This window comes from Mytilus californianus, unplaced genomic scaffold, assembly GCF_021869535.1.
Source record: "Mytilus californianus isolate M0D057914Y unplaced genomic scaffold, xbMytCali1.0.p SCAF_5, whole genome shotgun sequence".
Lineage (NCBI taxonomy): Eukaryota > Metazoa > Mollusca > Bivalvia > Mytilida > Mytilidae > Mytilus > Mytilus californianus.
Window position 1 is genome coordinate 66,727,977 of NW_026262701.1, and position 20,092 is coordinate 66,748,068.

The following is a 20,092-nucleotide window of genomic DNA, read 5'->3' on the forward strand; positions in this document are numbered from 1 at the left end:
TACCTGTACAAGACAGCAACTGGTGCGTGGAGCACGTGCTCGTTGTTTACAAACATCAAATAATCCTTGCGCTGTCTTACTCCATTCCACACAAGAAAAAAAATAATGCGTTATATACCCAATCATAAAAGCAAAGGAAGTTAATTATTTGAATCAAATGTAGATATTTTATTTCAGCTAATTAATTATTCAGTCTAAATTAATTGCAATTCTGTTGCGCATGCTTCAATTAACACGTTGAACAAGTATGCCGGGAAAATGTGTATTGCCGGAAGTTGAATACACACATGTTAATTTGACAACTCAACATCAGAAACTGACGATTTCCACATTTTGCATTGTTGCACATTCTAAATCGGTAAATGCTGCACATTGACAATTCGTTGAATGAATCCTTACATTTTATTTTTTAATGATTAACTAAACAAAGGACAAATGCATTATATAACATGATAATTATGCATCAGTAAAAAAAAAGGGGGGACCTATGTCTGTGAAATTAGCATTCAACCGCAACTTTACCACAGAATATACAGAATATAGAGATTAACATTTACATTTCAATTTTTGAAATTTCAAACGATATTGCAACATACAAATCCATATTATTTTTCAAACTGCTGGAGAGACACTTGATTCCTAAATTTCTTCACTGTTCTGGTCTGAGACTACACTAACTGTTATAGTAGTCTCAGCACTGGTTGAGATTGGCTTGTAATTGTTTTAGCTTTACATACTTGTCATTTGGTCTATTGGAGGAAAGTTGATTCATTGGCAATCGTAACACATCTCATTTAATATTTTTATAAGATAATTTACACACACTTTTGTTATCAGCATGTATATTTCTTGTATTTTGTTCTAAAGATTCAGAACAAAGATAAGGGGAAGATCATTTGATATTCTAGGGGACAGGAGGATTTTTTGCACATTGACTAATCATTTTCATCTGTCACTATCCATGCTTATTATGTTTGTGGCAAACTTTTGTACACAACTGTTTCCTGCATTTTGTACGTGTTGCAGAATGTTCAAATGTTATTTATTTTCAGCTCTTACATAGGCCAGGATATTCAATTTCAAAATCTCCCTCCCCAGAAAATCATAATAATGTCACTATGCACATGACATCTTCAAAATTTTAGTTATATAATGATACATCCTGAACTGAAATGTAGTTGAACCATGGCTTCCAAAACAGTTGTATTGTCCAGACAAGTGCAAGAGATTATATTCTGGTCTGGTTGTGCTGAGTCATAATTAAGTAAAAAATTGAGTTTATCCAATCTTTTTGACCTGACCTCTTGCTTGAACAGTCACACATTTCCGGTCATAAAAGTGACACGATGAATAAGAACTATAAAAACAAGCCCTGCTTTGATAACCCCTCATTACAAACAAGGTTAGTACGTTGTCTGATAACTGAAGTTGGGATCCTCAGATCTATTCACGACTAAATGAGCAATTAATGACTAATTACTTTTTACCCTTTTTACCCAAAATGTTGAGCTCTACCTATTGTCCTGTTGTGTCAAAACTGTCAGACAATTCTTCAGTATCACTATTTTGCGGGCTGCGGGTTGCGGGTTGTGGGTTGCGGGCTGCTCTATTTCATTAAATTACAAAGTTACATAAAAATCTAAATACTAATTTTCCTTTACAGGTTTAACGTTAATGAAGAGCTGTGGCATGAGCGCATGATACGCCCGTCGCTTTTTCGATGAATAAAGTTCCATAACTTCTAAATGTCATATCAGAAATTTATAAAAACTAAAGGAAGGTTATTTCAATAGATATAAACCAGTCACCAAAGTTTCATGAAAACTGCTCAAAACATTCTTGAGTTATTGTCCGAAAACTGGAACCCCCCTTTTTTTAATGAATAAAACCACATCACTCGGAAATGTAAAATGTAAAATTTATATAAATCGTAAGGGAACTTATAGATATAAACAATTCGCCAAACTTTCATGCAAATTGGTTAAAAAAAAGGGAAAGAAATAAAAAACTATCAAATTTTGTTAAAAATAATTGAAAGAATATTAAAAGAAGATGACTTTAGTCCAGATGATGAAAATAAAAAAAAATAAAGTATTTCTGTATCACAAATTTGAAAAAAAATATACATTATTTTATTTTGATTTAAACCTTTATTTGTTTCTCCAGTTTATTAAGACATATTGACTGACCATAGAAATGAAACATTAAAATAGTAAATTTTGAACTTAAACAAATTGTATCTGACAATATATATATATTATTCGTCTTAACAACACGTCACTGCTTCAGACGTACTTATTATATATATATTCCAAATACCGTTTCGATTCCTAACATCACTGAAGAGACATTAATTGCCGAAATCCGGATATGGTGTACAAATTTTTGCACCTCATGTTTGCGGTATACCATCTTTTCCGCAAGTTTATTGTTTTCTGTTTGGTATTAAATTATAATAATTATATATATAAACCAGTTTTTGGACAAAAACTCAAGAATGTTTTGAGCAGTTTTCATGAAACTTTGGTGACTGGTTTATATCTATTGAAATAACCTCCCTTTAGTTTTCAATTTAGACTTATATATATATATATATAATTGTAAACATATAACTATTGACTTATGCGATAACTTTTCTTTTCTTTCTTGTAAAGACTTTGTATTCACTGTATGTTCTATGGCTTCTCTTTCATTAAGTTTTGGTACTTTATAAAATTATTTCATTTTTATTTTAAGGATGAAAGGTCTTTTTTATATATATGCAAAGGGATGCTGAATTGCACATAACTATTACATCTCCTTTACTTTTATTTAATGAGTTTGGACAGAAGAACATAAATCCCTCAATTGAAACAATATCAAACAAGTTATATAAAATTTTGTCTGAAGAATCTGTCACTAAAACCAATAAATCCATCCTAAAATTAGATGGTTCCATTCACACAATAAATTTCTGACCTTAAAAATTTAGTAAATCTGGCTAATTATCTATAGGTTTCAATTAAAATCATGTTTTATCTAAAGAAAAGGAGAAAAAGAAGAAACACAAACAAATAGGAAGAAAAGTGATAATATATCCTTAATATAACAATCTATAACAACACAAAGCAATGTGTTATTGCACATAAATAGTTTAAGGTCTGTATGCCAAATGTATGACAAATATGAGATGATCTAGAATCATAGTAAGATAAAATCTTAGCAATCTTTGGACACTTTTAAATTACTTGAATTATTAAAAAAATTCTGTTCAAGTATGATCATTATTTTCATTATCACACTTAATTCAGGGAAATTTTAAGAAAATTATGTAATTTCTTCCTGAAAAGTTACTTTTCGTACACTTTAAATAGTGTCATTGCTTTGTGTGATAAAAGCACTGGCCTAGCTGGTTAACAATTTTTACTTTTTATCAATTCTATAATAAGTGATATTTTTGGTTTTGATATATCTATTTATTTTCTGATATATTGGTATAATAAATGACCAGCAATAAATCATTAAAAGTCTGTTAATAATAATACACATTCTTACACAATTTTTTGAAATTTCACAAATATAACCTTTTACAAGTATATACAGTCATGACAGTGTTTTGGTGATTTTTTTTTTCTTCCCTATTTATTTTTCAACTGACTTATTAGATCGCAACCCGCAGCCCGCAACCCGCAGCCCGCAACCCGCAACCAGCAAAATATACACACTCACAATTCTTATAGAGGTATTGCCCTAAAATGATGAATTTTACCATTTTTTTTTTCATTTTTGAAAACTAATAGATAGAGAAAAATTGTATTTAGCAACACAAGGTCTTCAAATCAGACAACATGGCCGAAATCATCAGCCATCTCCTTATTAGAATTATTGCCCTTTAAGGACAATTTTACCATTTTTTAGTTCACCTGGCCTAAAAGGCCAAGCTTTTCTCATCACTTGGCGTCCGTCGTCGTCGTCGTCTGTCGTTAACTTTTACAAAAATCTTCTCCTCTGAAACTACTGGCCAAATTTAACGAAACTTGGCCACAATCATTATTGGGGTATTTATTTTTTAAAAATGTGTCCGACGACCCCGCCTGCCAACCAACATGGCTGCAATGGCTAAAAATAGAACATAGGGGTAAAATGCAGTTTTTGGCTTGTAAAATTCTCTTAAACTAAAGCATTTAGAGTAAATCTGACATGGAGTAAAAATGTTCATCAGGTTGAGCCCTATCTGCCCTGAAATTTTCAGACGAATCAGACAACCTGTTGTTGGGTTGCTGCCCATGAATTAGTAATTTTAAGTAAATTTTGCAGTTTTTAGCTCACCTGGCCCAAGTGAGCTTTTCTCATCAAACAAACACACAAAGAGAAAACAAAACATCTAACAAAAAATGAAGATGACTGACCATACTCTACCAAACGAATAGGAGTGAATTCAAATGTTCTGGACGAGAAAGCAATTTCTGCTTCTTAAGATATAAAATGTACTTGTCCTATGCATATCTATCTCTAATCCTTACATATTCTATGCAGGCACTACTATGCACTCACCATATGTAAATGCTTTGTGCAAAGAAGAACATATTATATGTAATATTTTTATTCTATAAATCAAAAGAAATAATGAATGAATTTAAAGCTTAATTACAAAAACAATGATTAAAAAAAATAGAAATATATCACAATATTAAAAACAATTGCTTATTAGTGAAAAAAGCAAAACTTAACAAAATAGGAATGTAAAATAAAAATAAAATTTATGAAAGAGATACCAAAGGGACGCAGACGCAAAACAAAGAAAACCACAGCTTTGGCATTATCTTGAAAACTATAAAAGATGGATTGAACTTTAAATGATAAAAATGATTAGCAAGATAAGATCTACAATCAAGTCAAATTTTGCTTAAATAGTTCGTAGACTCTTTATAGGAGTGATTGCCCTTAAATGAAGATATTTACCATTTGTAGTGTTTTTATACCACCGCAAAAAAAATTTGCGGTCATATATTGGTATGATGTTGGCATCGTCATCGTCGTCCGGAGACACATTAGTTTTCGCACTCTAACTTTAGTTTAAGTGAATGGATCTCTATGAAATTTTACCGTAAGGTTCAATACCACAAAAGAAAGGTTGGGATTGATTTTGGGGGTTATGGTACCAACAGTTAAGGAATTAGGGGCCAAAAATAAGCATTTTTGTAACTTCCAGACATAACTTGTGTGTAAGTGTATGGATCTTTATGAAATTGTACTACAAGGTTCCATATCACAAAGGGAAAGCTGGAATTGAGTTTGGGGGTAATTGCCCTAAACGTTTAGGAATAAGGGGCCAAAAATAAGCATTTTTCTAGTTTCCAGACAATAACTTGTGTTCAATTGTATGGATCTCTCTGAAATTGTACTGCAAGGTACCATACCACAAAGGGAAGGCTGGGATTGATTTTTGGGGTAATTGCCTCAAAATTTTAGGAATTAGGGGCCAAAAAGGGGCAAAAAATAAGCATTTTTATACAACCGTTCTAGTTTCAGGACAATAACTTGTGTGTAAGTGTATGAATCTCTCTGAAATTGTACTACAAGGTTCCATATCACAAAGGAAAAGCTGGGTTTGAGTTTGGGGGTAATTGCCCTAAACGTTTAGGAATTTGGGGCCAGAAAGGGGCCTAAAAACAAACATTTTTCTAGTTTCCAGACAATAACTTGTGTTCAAGTGTATGGATCTCTAAGAAATTGTACTGCAAGGTACCATAGCACAAAGGGAAGGCTGGGATTGAGTTTGGGGGTGATGAATCATAAGGGGGTTAAAAAAATTTGGGGGAGGGATTTTTTTTTCCTTTTTTAGCTCACCTGGCCCAAAGGGCCAAGTGAGCTTTTCTCATCACTTGGCGTCCGTCTGTCGTCCGTAAACTTTTACAAAAATCTTCTCCTCTGAAACTACTGGGCCAAATTTAACCAAACTTGGCCAATATCATCATTAGGGTATCTAGTTTAAAAAATGTGTCCGGTGACCCGGCCAACTAACCAAGATGGCCGCCATGGCTAAAAATAGAACATAGGGATGAAATGTAGATTTTGGCTTATATCTCTGAAACCAAAGCATTGAGAGCAAATCTGGTAAAGGGTAAAAATGTTTATTAGCTCAAGATCTATCTGCCCTGAAATTTTCAGATGAATCGGACAACCCGTTGTTAGGTTGCTGCCCCTGAATTAGTAATTTTAAGGAAATTTTGCCTTATTTGGTTATTATCTTGAATATTATTATAGATAGAGATAAACTGTAAACAGCAATAATGTTCAGCAAAGTAAGTTCTACAAATAAGTCAACATGACCAAAATGGTCAGTTGACCCCTTAAGGAGTTATTGCTCTTTTATAGTCAATTTTTAACAATTTTTCGTAAATTTTTGTTATCTTTTACAAAAATCTTCTCCTCTGAAACTACTAAGATGAATTTAACTAAAGTTGTAAACAATCATCATTAGGGTATGTAGTTTAAAAATTGTGTTTGATGACCCCGCCCTCAAACCAAGATGGCCGACATGGCTAATAATAGTTCATAGGGTAAAATGCAGTTTTTGGCTCATATATCTAAACCTAAAGCATTTCTAGCAAATCTTTCAAAAACAAAATTGTTCATTAGGTCAAGATCTATCTGCCCTTAAATTTTCAGACCATTCAGGCAACCCGTTGTTGGGTTGCTGCCCCTGAATTGGTAATTTTTATACGCCCGTTTACGGGACGTATTATGGTATACCGTTGTACGTCCGTCTGTCCGTCCGTCTGTCCGTCCGTCCGTCGTCAACATGTCGGACATTAACTCAAAAACGCTTTAACCAATTTGCTTAAAACTTTGGTGAATTGTTTATATCTATTGACGTGAGCTCCCTTTCGTTTTTTATAAATTTTAGATTTTACGTTTCAGAGTTATGGGGTTTTATTCATTAAAAAAAGGGGGATTTTCCAGTTTTCGGACAATAACTCAAGAATGCTTTCACCAACTTGCAAGAAATTTTGGTTAATTGTTTATATCTATTGACATGAGCTCCCTTTGGATTTTTATAAATTTTAGATTTTACGTTTCCGAGTTATGGGGTTTTATTCATAAAAAAAGGGGGATTTTCCAGTTTTCGGACAATAACTCAAAAATGCTTTCAGCAGTTCTCATGAAACTTTGATGAATTGTTGATATCTATTGATGTAAGCTCCCTTTAGAATTTTATAAATTTTAGATTTTACATTTCCGAATTATGGGGTTTATTCATTAAAAAAGGGGGATTTTCCAGTTTTCAGACAAAAACTCAAAAATGCTTTCAGCAATTCGTATGAAACTTTGGTGAACTGTTTATATCTATTGATGTAAGCTCCCTTTAGAATTTTATTAATTTTATTTGTTTATAGTCTGACAACAGATTTACTAAGTATTGCGCAACAGCACAGTGTATTGCACAACAGCAAGAAATCTTTAATTGAATATAAATTCAATTTATATAACCAACTTCAAGTTCTTTGACTACATTTATTCAGAAACCTATAATAGATGTATGTCAAATATTTAATTACAATCCAAATTCAGACCTGTATCAAGCTTGAATATTGTGTCCATTTTTGCCCCAACTGTTCAGGGTTAGACCTCTGTGGGCGTATCCAGCTGCGCTCAGCGAAGCAGTTTATTGCTAGATAACATTTTTGTTTGCTCTGGAGATTCCGTATATCGTCAAGTTATCGGAATTCCAATGGGGACTAACTGTGCACCTCTTATTGCGGACCTGTTTCTGATTTGTTATGAGTTACAATTTATGACTAAAATCAGCAAAGACCCATTGAAACAACATCTTATACAAAAATTTAATAACATTTTTAGATATTTGGATGATATATTGGCTCTCAATAATGACGACTTCATTATGTACACTAAAGAGATTTATCCTGATGAACTGACTTTAAATAAAGCTAATACTATCAATGAACACTGCCCTTTCCTGGATCTTGATATCTATATCTTTAACAGGAAGCTTAATACCAAAATTTATGATAAAAGAGATGATTTTTCATTTCCTATTGTTAATTATCCATTTTTAGATGGTGACGTTCCCATGTCACCATCTTATGGTGTTTATATTTCTCAACGTGTTCGATTCGCTCGTGTATGTAACAACGTATTTGATTTTAACGAAAGAAATCTCTGTATTACCGAAAAATTATTATACCAGGGTTTTCGATATCACAAACTTGTCAAAATATTTACTAAATTTTATCATCGGTACAAGGACATTATTCGTAATTATAAATCAACATGCAGACATCTTATACGTTCAGGTATTTCACATCCAATCTTTTATGGTAATATTCTTTACAAAGCACAGAAATGTCGGCATTCACCTCAAAAGCTAACCAAACCTTTTAAAAGACTTATTAAGAAGGGATATAGTTACGATACTGTTGTCAGGTCATTAAAGATGGCATATTTTGGTATTAATATTGATTAACTTATAGGGTCTTTGCATCGGAAATAAACACATTTATTCTAAAATCCGTTATTGGCATGATACGTGTTATGTTCTTCTCATATATTTAATGATGGTATGATACTAAACCCCTAACGGGAGGGATTGTGGTTCATTTTCATATGATAAAGACATAATCTTTCAATCAGTTTAATTGAGGTCTGGAGCTGGCATGTCAGTAACTGCTAGTAGTCCTTTGTTAATTTATGTATCATTGTCATTTTGCTTAGTTTCTTTTGTTACCTATTCTGACATTGGACTCCGACTTCTTTTAAACTGAGTTTTACTGTGCGTATTGCTGTGTGTTTGTTTAATCTACATTGGCTAGAGGTATAGGGGGAGGGTTGAGATCTCACTAATCATGTTTAACCCTGACGCATTTTTGCGCCTGTCCCAAGTCAGGAGCTTCTGGCCTTTGTTTATAGTCTTGTATGTTTTTTTAATTTTAGTTCATTTATATGTTTATGAGTTTTGTATGACGTCCATTTTCACTGAACTGGTACACATTTTTATATGCCCGTTTACGGGACGTATTATGGCATACCATTGTCCGTCTGTCCGTCCGTCCGTCGTCAAGATGTCGGACATTAACTCAAAAATGCTTTAACCAATTTGCATAAAACTTTGGTGAATTGTTTATATCTATTGGCGTGAGCTCCCTTTCATTTTTTATAAAATTTAGATTTTACGTTTCCGAGTTATGGGGTTTTATTCATTAAAAAAAGGGGGATTTTCCAGTTTTCGGACAATAAGTCAAGAATGCTTTCACCAACTTGCAAGAAATTGTGGTGAATTGTTTATATCTATTGACATGAGCTCGCTTTCGATTTTTATAAATTTTAGATTTTACGTTTCCGAGTTATGGGGTTTTATTCATAAAAAAAAGGGGTGATTTTCCAGTTTTCGGACAAAAACTCAAATGCTTTCAGCAATTCTTATGAAACTTTGGTGAATTGCTTGTATGTATTGATGTAAGCTCCCTTTAGAATTTTATAAATTTTACATTTTACATTTTTGAGTTATAGGGTTTTATTCATTAAAAAAGGGGAGATTTTCCAGTTTTCGGACAATAACTCAAAAATGCTGTCACCAATTCTCATGAAACGTTGGTGAATTGTTTATATCTATTGATGTAAGCTCCCTTTTTATTTTGATAAATTTCTAATATGACATTGAGAATTTATTGAACTTTATTTGTTTATAGTCTGACAACAGATTTACTAAGTATTGCACAACAGCAAGAAATCTTTAATTGAATATAAATTCAATTCATATAACCAATTTCAAGTTCTTTGACTACATTTATTCAGAAACCTATAATATGTCAAATATTTAATTACAATCCAAATTCAGACCTGAATCAAGCTTGAATATTGTGTCCATTTTTGCCCCAACTGTTCAGGGTTGGACCTCTGCGGGCGTATCTAGCTGCGCTCAGCGAAGAAGTTTATTAGAATTTTTTTCAGCTTTTGGTTATTATCTTGAATATTATTATAGATAGAGATAAACTGTAATGAGCAATAATGTACAGCAAAGTAAGACCTACAAATAAGTCACATGACCAAAATGGTCAATTGACCCCTTAAGGAGTTATTGCCCTTTATAATAAATTTTTAACAATTTTCATAAATTTTGTAAATTTTTACAAAATAATTTCCACTGAAACTACAGGGCCAAGTTCATTATAGATAGAGATAATTGTAAGCATCAAAAATGTTCAGTAAAGTAAGATCTACAAACACATCACCATCACCAAAACACAATTTTGTCATGAATCCACCTGTGTCCTTTGTTTAATATGCACATAGACCAAGGTGAGCGACACAGGCTCTTTAGAGCCTCTAGTTTTCTTTAAAATTTTCCATTTTAAATTGGTTATTTCTGATTTATATATAAAATAATAATGATATGGTTTGAATAGGTAAATTAAACATTTTTAAGTTCTTAGACCACATTCATTCTGTGTCAGAAACCTATGCTGTGTCAAATATTTAATCACAATCCAAATACAGTGCTGTATCAAGCTTGAATGTTGTGTCCATACTTGCCCCAACTGTTCAGGGTTCGACCTCTGCGGTTGTATCAAGCTGCGCCCAGCGGAGCATTTTATTACCTTTTATCTTGAAAACTATAAAAGATAGATATAAACTTTAAATAACAAAAATGATCAGCAAGACAAGATCTACTAACAAGTCAAATTTTTCTGATATAGTTAGTAAACTCTTTATAGGAGTGATTGCCCTTAAATGATAATTATTTTGGCTTCACCACGGCAGAGGTGGTAATAAATTTTACCTTGTCTGTCTGTATGACTCTGTCCGTACACCCAAAATTAGTTTCCATTCTCTTACTTAAGTTTCCCTCAACCAAATGTTATGAAACTTATACACAATGCTTATTATCACCAAACACAGATCAAATTTGAAATTGGGTGGCGTCACTTTTGCTGTTCTCGAGTTATGTCCCTTTATAAATGGAAAAATTGGCAAATTTGCAGTTTCCGCATTCTTACTTTACCCTGCCACAACCAAATGTTCTGAAACTTATACAAAATGTGTATTACTACCAAACACAGAGCTAGTTCGAATATGTTGGCTTCACGTTTACTGTTCTGGAGTTGTGTCCCTTTATAAATGGAATAATTGCTGAATTTTTTGCCATATATTTACAAGCAGACCATGGGACACATTCTTCTTTTATATATTTTACCCTCTTTTATGTTTCGAGCAAAAACTAAAAAAGATGTAGAGAAACTGTAAACAGAAAAAATTACCAGCAATACAAGATTACAAAAAAGAGATTTTTGTCAGTTCTATTCTAGTCTACAATGTTGGAGAGCGCCCATTGTTGAAGATGCATATACACGGTTGTGAAACACGTGACGTCGTCATGATCAGTTTCACGGAAAAATGGCGCCCGTCAAATTTATATTATAGTTCGCTTGGATGTAAACTTTAAACGCAAGTATTTACATATCATCGTGTTCACATATAGGACCCCCCTCATCATATGCACATTTTTCTTGCGAATATTTTGATGCATATTAAGTTATATTTCACTATAGGTTTCATAGAGAACATTCACGAAATATTTCAGACCTGCTGAAGATTGTTTGGGATTGTGTACACGATATGACCGTAAAATCACTGTAAATCCATTTGTGTGTCTTATTTTTACCAATCGTGTACAGAAACTTACCAAAATTTACTAATTCATTCATATAAACTAGCGTCAATGTATATTTTTGACATTATTGCGAGCTGAACGCAATAATATTTTTTTTGTCAATAAATGATCAGTGTTCACGGTAAGAGTTTAAGTGATCAGTTCCACGGTTTAATTCTGAATCAGTATGATAAGATCAGATCACATTCTGGGAAGGTAACAGGCGGAAATCCAGTTGAAATTAAACAAAAGATACTGAACTCTTTGTCAGAGAAGGTAAAAAAGCAAAATTGGTATATTTAAATTGTTTACATCTGTTTCTATGGGCTTTAAAAGTTTAAAAAAGGAGCATAATTTAGGATTTTAGACATCTTATATAATGCTTTAACTTGAATTATACTATAGAGCTTCGAGATATTTGTAAACTTTTAAATTATAGAAAAATTTTCATAAAACAGTCTAGTGTAGCCCTTTCAAATCAAAGTGGACCTTTTTTGTGCATAAGTATAATTTCCACCGGAAAAAAATCTAAAGAAAGATAATAGATTTATCTTTCTTAAACATTAATTTGCATCTCGGCTCCCAAAACTTTTAAATTATAGACAAATTTTCATAAAACAGTCTTGTGTAGCCGGTTCAAATCAAAGTGGACCTTTTTTGTGCATAAGTATAAATTCCGCCGGAAAAAAAATCCAAAGAAAGATAATAGATTTATCTTTCTTAAACATTGATTTGCATCTCTGCTCCCAAAGACATTTTTTTGGGGAGGTCCTAAAAATGGGCAATAATTGATTCGAAAAGAGAAAGTCAAATGCACCTTTTAATGTTCCGGTGTGTTTGAGTTGACCGACTGTTCTGTCTTGAAACGTATACAGCAAAAATATTTGCTACATCAACTGGCTTCAGACTCCATTATTTTTATATGATTAGTCTGCAGGTTGATTTAATAACATTAAAAATTCAAAGTACTAAAAATGTACATGTAGCTGCATAAAGAAGATCACGGTTTGTCCTCCTTCAGTCACATCATCATACAAAGTGTTAAATTTATAATTTCTTATGGTCAGGCGGGGGCATCATTTGTGTCTTACAGACAGCTTTACAATTAGAAGTTGTATACCAACATCACTGTTTGTCTAATCTAAAATATGTGGGATTGGGGCATTGTCAATATCTAGTTTTCTCTTATTAAAGGTCCCATAATGCGGGAAAAAAACAAAGCTTTCACGGCAACTCCAAAAGCATAGAGAAAAAACTGTCAGACAGCCAAAGAGTTAATCAAATAGACAATCTCAACGTTGCAACATTACAGACAGGAATTTAATGAGGATATTATCAAAATCGCTGCACACAATACGAGAGAGGGACGAACAGATACCAAAGGGACATTCTCCTTTTCCAAAACGTGAGAAAGTACAAGGGCACACAAAGCGCTCACTGTTCAGTTCAACCAGAGACATATATATGTCTGGTTCAGCCAAATGTTCGTTAACAGTAATATATTCTCCTTCACCTAAATAGGGAATACAAAACAAAAGACAAAACGTGCACTCTGCAGTCCATCAAAATTACAGCCACTGACATTAAATGTGATCTTATCATATTGACTCAGAATTAAACCGTGGAACTGATCACTTAAACTCTTACCGTGAACACTGATCATTTATTGACAAAAAAAATATTATTGCGTTCAGCTCGCAATAATGTCAAAAATATACATTGACGCTAGTTTATATGAATGATTTAGTAAATATAGGTAAGTTTCTGTACACGATTGGTGAAAATAAGACACACAAATGGATTTACAGTGATTTTACGGTCATATTGTGTACACAATCCCAAACAATCTTCAGCAGGTCTGAAATATTTCGTGAATGTTCTCTATGAAACCAACAGTGAAATATAACTTAATATGCATCAAAATATTCGCAAGAAAAATGTGCATATGATGAGGGGGGTCCTATGTGTGAACACGATGATATGTAAATACTTGCGTTTAAAGTTTACATCCAAGCGAACTATAATATAAATTTGACGGGCACCATTTTTCCGTGAAACTGATCAAGACGAAGTCACGTGTTTCGCGACCGTGATATAGACTTAGGTGAGTGACACTGGCTCTTTAGAGCCTCTAGTTTGTTGTTATAATTGATAGTTTAAGTGAATGGATCTTTATGAAATTTTACCATAAGGTTCAATACCACAAAAGAAAGGTTGGGATTGATTTTGGGGGTTATGGTACCAACAGTTAAGGAATTAGGGGCCAAAAATAAGCATTTTTGTAACTTCCAGACATAACTTGTGTGTTAGTTTATGGATCTCTCTGACATTGTACCACAGGGTTCCATATCACAAAGGGAATGCTGGGATTGATTTTGGGGGTAATTGCCTCAAAATTTTGGGAATTAGGGGCCAAAGAGGGGGGGGGGGGGGGAAACAAGCATTTTCTAGTTTCATGACAATAACTTGTGTGTAAGTGTATAGATCTTTCTGAAATTGTACTACAAGGTTCCATATCTCAAAGGAAAAGCTTGAATTGAGTTTGGGGATAATTGCCCAAAACGTTTTGGAATAAGGGGCCAAAAAGGGGCCAAAAATAAGCATTTTTCTAATTTCCAGACAATAACTTGTGTTCAAGTGTATGGATCTCTCTGAAATTGTACTGCAAGGTACCATACCACAAAGGGAAGGCTGGGATTGATTTTGGGGGTAATTTCCTCAAAATTTTAGGAATTGGGGGCCAAAAAGGGGCAAAGATCAAGCATTTTTCTAGTTTCAGGACAATAACTTGTGTGTAAGTGTATGGATCTTTCTGAAATTGTACTACAAGGTTCCATATCATAAAGGGAAAGCTGGAATTGAGTTTGGGGATAATTGCCGAAACATTTAGGAATTGGGGGCCAAAAAGGGGCCAAAAATAAGCATTTTTCTAGTTTCCAGACAATAACTTGTGTTCAAGTGTATGGATCTCTCTGAAATTGTACTGCAAGGTACCATACCACAAAGGGAAGGTTGGGATTGAGTTTGGGGGTGATGAATCATAAGGGGGTTCCAAAAATTTGGGGGGGATTTTTTTTTTTTCCTTTTTTTTTCTTTTTTTCCTTTTTTTTTTCTTTTAAAATTTTCCATTTTAAGTTGGTTATTTCTGATTTATATTTAAAAGCAAATAATAATGATATGGTAGGAGATACACACCAAACAGGATGTGTAAATTATTATATAATAAGTATTGTGCAATAGCAAGAAATTTTTAATTGCACAGTATTGCACAATAGCAAGAAATCTTCAATTGCACAGTATTGCGCAATAGCAAGAATAACAATTGCACAGTATTGCGCAATAGCTAGAAATATCCAATAGCACAATATTGCGCAATAGCAAGAAATTGTCAATTGTACAGTATTGCGCAATAGCAAGAAATATTTAATTGCACAGTATTGTGCAAAAGAAGATACTTCGTATAAATTGCTTATTTCTTGACCAATTTCAATGGGGTTTTATTCTTGAATTCTTGGGGTTCTTTAATATGCTGAATCTAACCCTGTATTTAGTTTTTGGATTTTGGGCCCCGTTTTTAAATTGGTCCACATTGTGGTCCAAAGGGTCCAAAATTAAACTTTGTTTGATTTCATCAAAAATTGAATTATTGGGGTTCTTTGATATGCCGAATCTAACCGTGTATTTAGATTCTTAATTTTTGGTTCCGTTTTCAAATTGGTCTACATTAAGGTCCAAAGGGTCCAAAATTAAACTTAGTTTGATTTTAACAAAAATTGAATTCTTAGGGTTCTTTGATATGCTGAATCTAAACATGTATTTAGATTTTTGATTATGGGCCCAGTTTTCAAGTTGGTCCAAATCGGGGTCCAAAATTAAACTTTGTTTGATTTCAACAAAAATTGAATATATGGGGTTCTTTGATATGCTGAATCTAACCATGTATTTAGATTTTTGATTTTTGGGCCCAGTTATCAACTTTGTCCACATTGAGGTCAAAAGGGTCCAAAATGAAACTTTGTTTGATTTCATCAAAAACTGAATTCTTGGGGTTCTTTGATATGCTGAATCTAGCCATGTATTTAGATTTTGGATATTGGACCATAATAGGTGAATGTCCAATTTAAAATTTTTAAGTTCTTAGACCACATTCATTCTGTGTCAGAAACCTATGCTGTGTCAAATATTTAATCACAATCCAAATGCAAAGCTGTATCAAGCTTGAATGTTGTGTCCATACTTGCCCCAACTGTTCAGGGTTCGACCTCTGCGGTCGTATCAAGCTGCGCCCTGCAGAGCATTTTATTAATTGGTTATTTCTGATTTATATGTAAAAGCAAATAATAATGATATGGTTTGAATAGGTCAATTAATAATTTATAAGTTCTTAGACCACATTCATTCTGTGTCAGAAACCTATGCTGTGTCAAATATTTAATCACAATCCAAATTCAGTGTGTATCAAGCTTGAATGTTGTGTCCATACTTGCCCCAACTGTTCAGGGTTCGACCTCTGCGGTCGTATCAAGCTGCGCCCAGCGAAGCATTTTATTAATACATATTTTCATATACTTATTTCATATACTCACTTGCTCTTGGCTGAATTGTGTCCATGGCACATTGATTTGATTATCTATCTCATTTTACTTTACTTTCATCTATATTTTGTGTCCCATTAGTTTGGTCATCTGCATTGAGACTGTGCACATGACGCAGTCAATCAGAGATTTAATCATACAATTAATATCTTCAAGATCTGTGAATTAGTATTGGGTAAACATGAACATTTTTTGAAAATAAAATCCTGTGAACAACAAGGGATATTATGATGTAAGATAATAAAAGGATGTATTCAAACTTAATTGAAAGGGTAAGGAAAACAAAGATATAAAAAAAAAGAAGAATGAGTATAAAGACACAAATGCCCCCACTCAAGCTTGCTTTAAAATATGGGAAAATACTTTTTGATAGCATTTGATGTCACTGCAAGCTAATAAAGAGTTCTATTGTTCGAGTCTTAGGTATTTTTGGGCTGTGTGGTATTTTAATATTTTCACTGTTTAGTTTTATACACCCATTTACGGGACGTATTATGGTATACCGTTGTCCGTCGTCAACATGTCGGACATTAACTCAAAAACGCTTTACCCAATTTGCATAAAACTTTGGTGAATTGTATATATCTATTGACGTGAGCTTGCTTTCGTTTTTCATAAATTTTAGATTTTACGTTTCCGAGAAATGGGGTTTTATTCATTAAAAAAGGCGGCTTTTCCAGTTTTCGGACAATAACTCAAAAATGCTTCTTCCAATTTGCAAGAAACTTTGGTCAATTGTTTTTATCTATTGACATGAGCTCACCTTTGATTTTTATAAAGTTTAGATTTTGCGTTTCTGAGTTATGGGGTTTTATTCATTAAAAAAAGGGGGATTTTCCAGTTTTCGGACAATAACTCAAAAATACTTTCAGCAGTTCTCATGAAACTTTGGTGAATTGTTAATATCTATTGGTGTAAGCTCCCTTTTCTTTAGAAATTTTAGATTTTACGTTTCCGAGTTATGGGGTTTCATTCATTAAAAAAAGGGGGATTTTCCAGTTTTCGGACAATACCTTTAAAGTGCTTTGAGCAGTTTTCAATAAACTTTGGAGCCTGGTTTATATCTATTAAGATAACCTCCCTTGAGTTTTTCATAAATTTCTGATATGACATTGAGAAGTTATTTAATTGTTTATAGTCGTGACAACAGATTTACTAAGTATTGCGCAACAGCACAGTGTATTGCACAACAGCAAGAAATCTTTAATTGAATATAAATTCAATTCATATAACCAATTTCAAGTTCTTTGACTACATTTATTCAGAAACCTATAATGTTTCAAATATTTAATTACAATCCAAATTGAGACTTGTATCAAGCTTGAATATTGTGTCCATTTTTGCCCCATCTGTTCAGGGTTGGACCTCTGTGGGCGTATCCAGCTGCGCTCAGCGAAGCACTTTATTATTTCTTGTGTAATAAGATTTCTGATAAGTTCTGTTGTGTCCAGTGAATTTCTCAGTTCTTGAATAATGCATTGGTTCTATTCCTTCTTATCTCTTTGTTAGCTTTACTTGTCTGTGAGTTTTGGTTCTTAGAATTGTATATAAGTTTCATAAAATTTGGATGAGGAAAACTTAAGTTAAAGTGCAGAAACGAAAATGGGACAGACGGGTGGTCAAGGGCCACACTTAATGCCATCTTCGACTAGTGGCTGGGGCATAAAAAGTTAAAAGATATTGAAGTAATGATTCATGTTAAAAGAAAAAGATCAACACGAAACAAAAACAATAGTTATTTAACTTAATTTAAAAAGATTTGCAATGAAATTTATTTTGTGAGAAGTAATCATCAGTTGATAATCATTTACTTTCTCACTACCTGTAACCGAGTACGGCAGAAAGTGATTTTTCCCCGATTATAGTACTGATTTTCCTTGATTTTGTACTGATTTTTCATGATAAATTTTACACTATAGCTCTATTATTTAATTTAAGTAGCTTGAACTAATCAGTTGGTTAAAGATGATTTATTCTGTCTGGTCAGTAGTCATTAGTAAGTGATATCCTGAGGTGGGATTGCCTTGAAGTTACATCATGACCTCTCTTATTCTTTGTTTTGATGCTGTTGCAGCTGATTTGAGTCAAATAAATTCTGTTTTAGTCTGCTTTAAGAAAACTGGGAGTATGAATTATATATTTTTTTTCATGACATTATTTTCAAATATAATAATCTGAAAAATGCAAGTAGAAATTTGGACAAAATAAGCATTTAAATGGAAAAAAAACTAGCAATTAAACTTGAGCTTTTGTGTACAGATTGTCCCCGATCAGTTTGAGTTGATTACAGATTTTCCCTGATACCTATACAGATTGTCCCCGATTTAAAAAAAGCTAATCCTTCAAAAATAAAGCTAATATGTGGATCTTTTTTACACTTAGGCATGTGCTAATAATAAATATATAGTGGAATATAAGCAAAAAAAATTGTCATGCAAACCTGTAATTCTATGATTTTATATATAAAACTGAATTACAGATTTTTTGTTCATGGATATTTCATTGGTTGTTTCAGAAACTTTAAACAGGCTTCTTCTTGCTTGGGGTTCATTACTTACTGTTTGTATATTTCTGGATTCATAGTTTAGTGAATTTGATAAATTGTCTGAAATGGTCAGATATTGTAATGATTTTTTTTTTTTGATGATCTTTTGTGGTGTATTTGTTGATTAGTTACAAATTAAAATATTTTCATCTTGTATTTTAAAGTTTTTCCTTCTCTGTCAAGAAGTTCTGGAATGAATGTATGGTATGGTCTGCTTTTATAATCTATTTCGCTACCCTCTTCAAGTCTTCTCCAAATGACAAGTTTCTCAGATAAACATGTCTTCTGATGGTGATCTACTATTTTTTCAAAGATGACATTTTTAGAAAGCAATTAAAGCATTTGTATGTTGACATTTTCTTGCAAGTAACAGTTAAAAATAAAACTTAGAATGAACCCTTTTCCTTATGATACTATAAGAGAAAATCGGGGAAAATCTGTAATTAACTTCATCTTCTCTGGGACAATCTGTACACTGATCGTGGACAATCAGTACACTGCATCAGAAATTGAAATCATATTTTGTTTTAGTATTTTCCTAATCTTCTTAAAAAAGTACTTCCAGATCTAAGTCTACTTAATTTGCACATTTGAATAAGTATTCTATAATTAGAGTAACACTTTTAGATATTTGAATAATATAAGAAAATCACTTCCAATGACTTCCTTGCTTCAGAAAAGTTTCTATTTTTAGGATTGGTCATCAAAATCCATATCGCCCATGGGAGGGCAATGATAAGAATGTAGTAATGAAAAGGAAGGTTACATAATTATTGACACAGATTTTCTTTAATTCATATATAATTACCCTTTTGGTGATCTCTACATAGGAAAATCGGGGGAAAATCAGTAATCAATCGGAGAAAATCAGTACTGTAATCGGGGGAAAATCACTTTCTGCCGTACTCGGTTACAGGCAGTGCCTTCAAATACTCCTTTGCTTGAAGGTAATACTTCTGATCCCAGTCATATGTCTCTATATGAAAGCATTGATCTTTGATCTGAAACAAACCCAACCCCCTAGATTGCCCAGTAGCGGAACAAAGGAGCCAGGGGTTGATTTTCCTTTTATTTGAACGATAAATTCAATTCATATAACCAATTTCAAGTTCTTTGACTACATTTATTCAGAAACCTATAATGTTTCAAATATTTAATTACAATCCAAATTGAGACTTGTATCAAGCTTGAATATTGTGTCCATTTTTGCCCCATCTGTTCAGGGTTGGACCTCTGTGGGCGTATCCAGCTGCGCTCAGCGAAGCACTTTATTATTTCTTGTGTAATAAGATTTCTGATAAG

At 32.9% G+C, this 20,092-nt stretch overlaps 1 protein-coding gene across 11 annotated transcripts in view; it reads left to right on the top strand.

Annotated features, from left to right (window-relative positions):
- The first annotated feature begins 275 nt into the window (after window positions 1-275).
- The window catches only part of LOC127701283 (uncharacterized), a 526,465-nt gene continuing 506,648 nt past the window's right edge, over window positions 276-20,092 (top strand). For all 11 annotated transcript variants that reach the window (XR_007981970.1, XR_007981969.1, XR_007981968.1 and 8 more), the window contains exon 1: window positions 276-358. The gene's annotated coding sequence lies outside the window, so the exon portion shown is untranslated. The remainder of the gene's footprint in view (window positions 359-20,092) is intronic.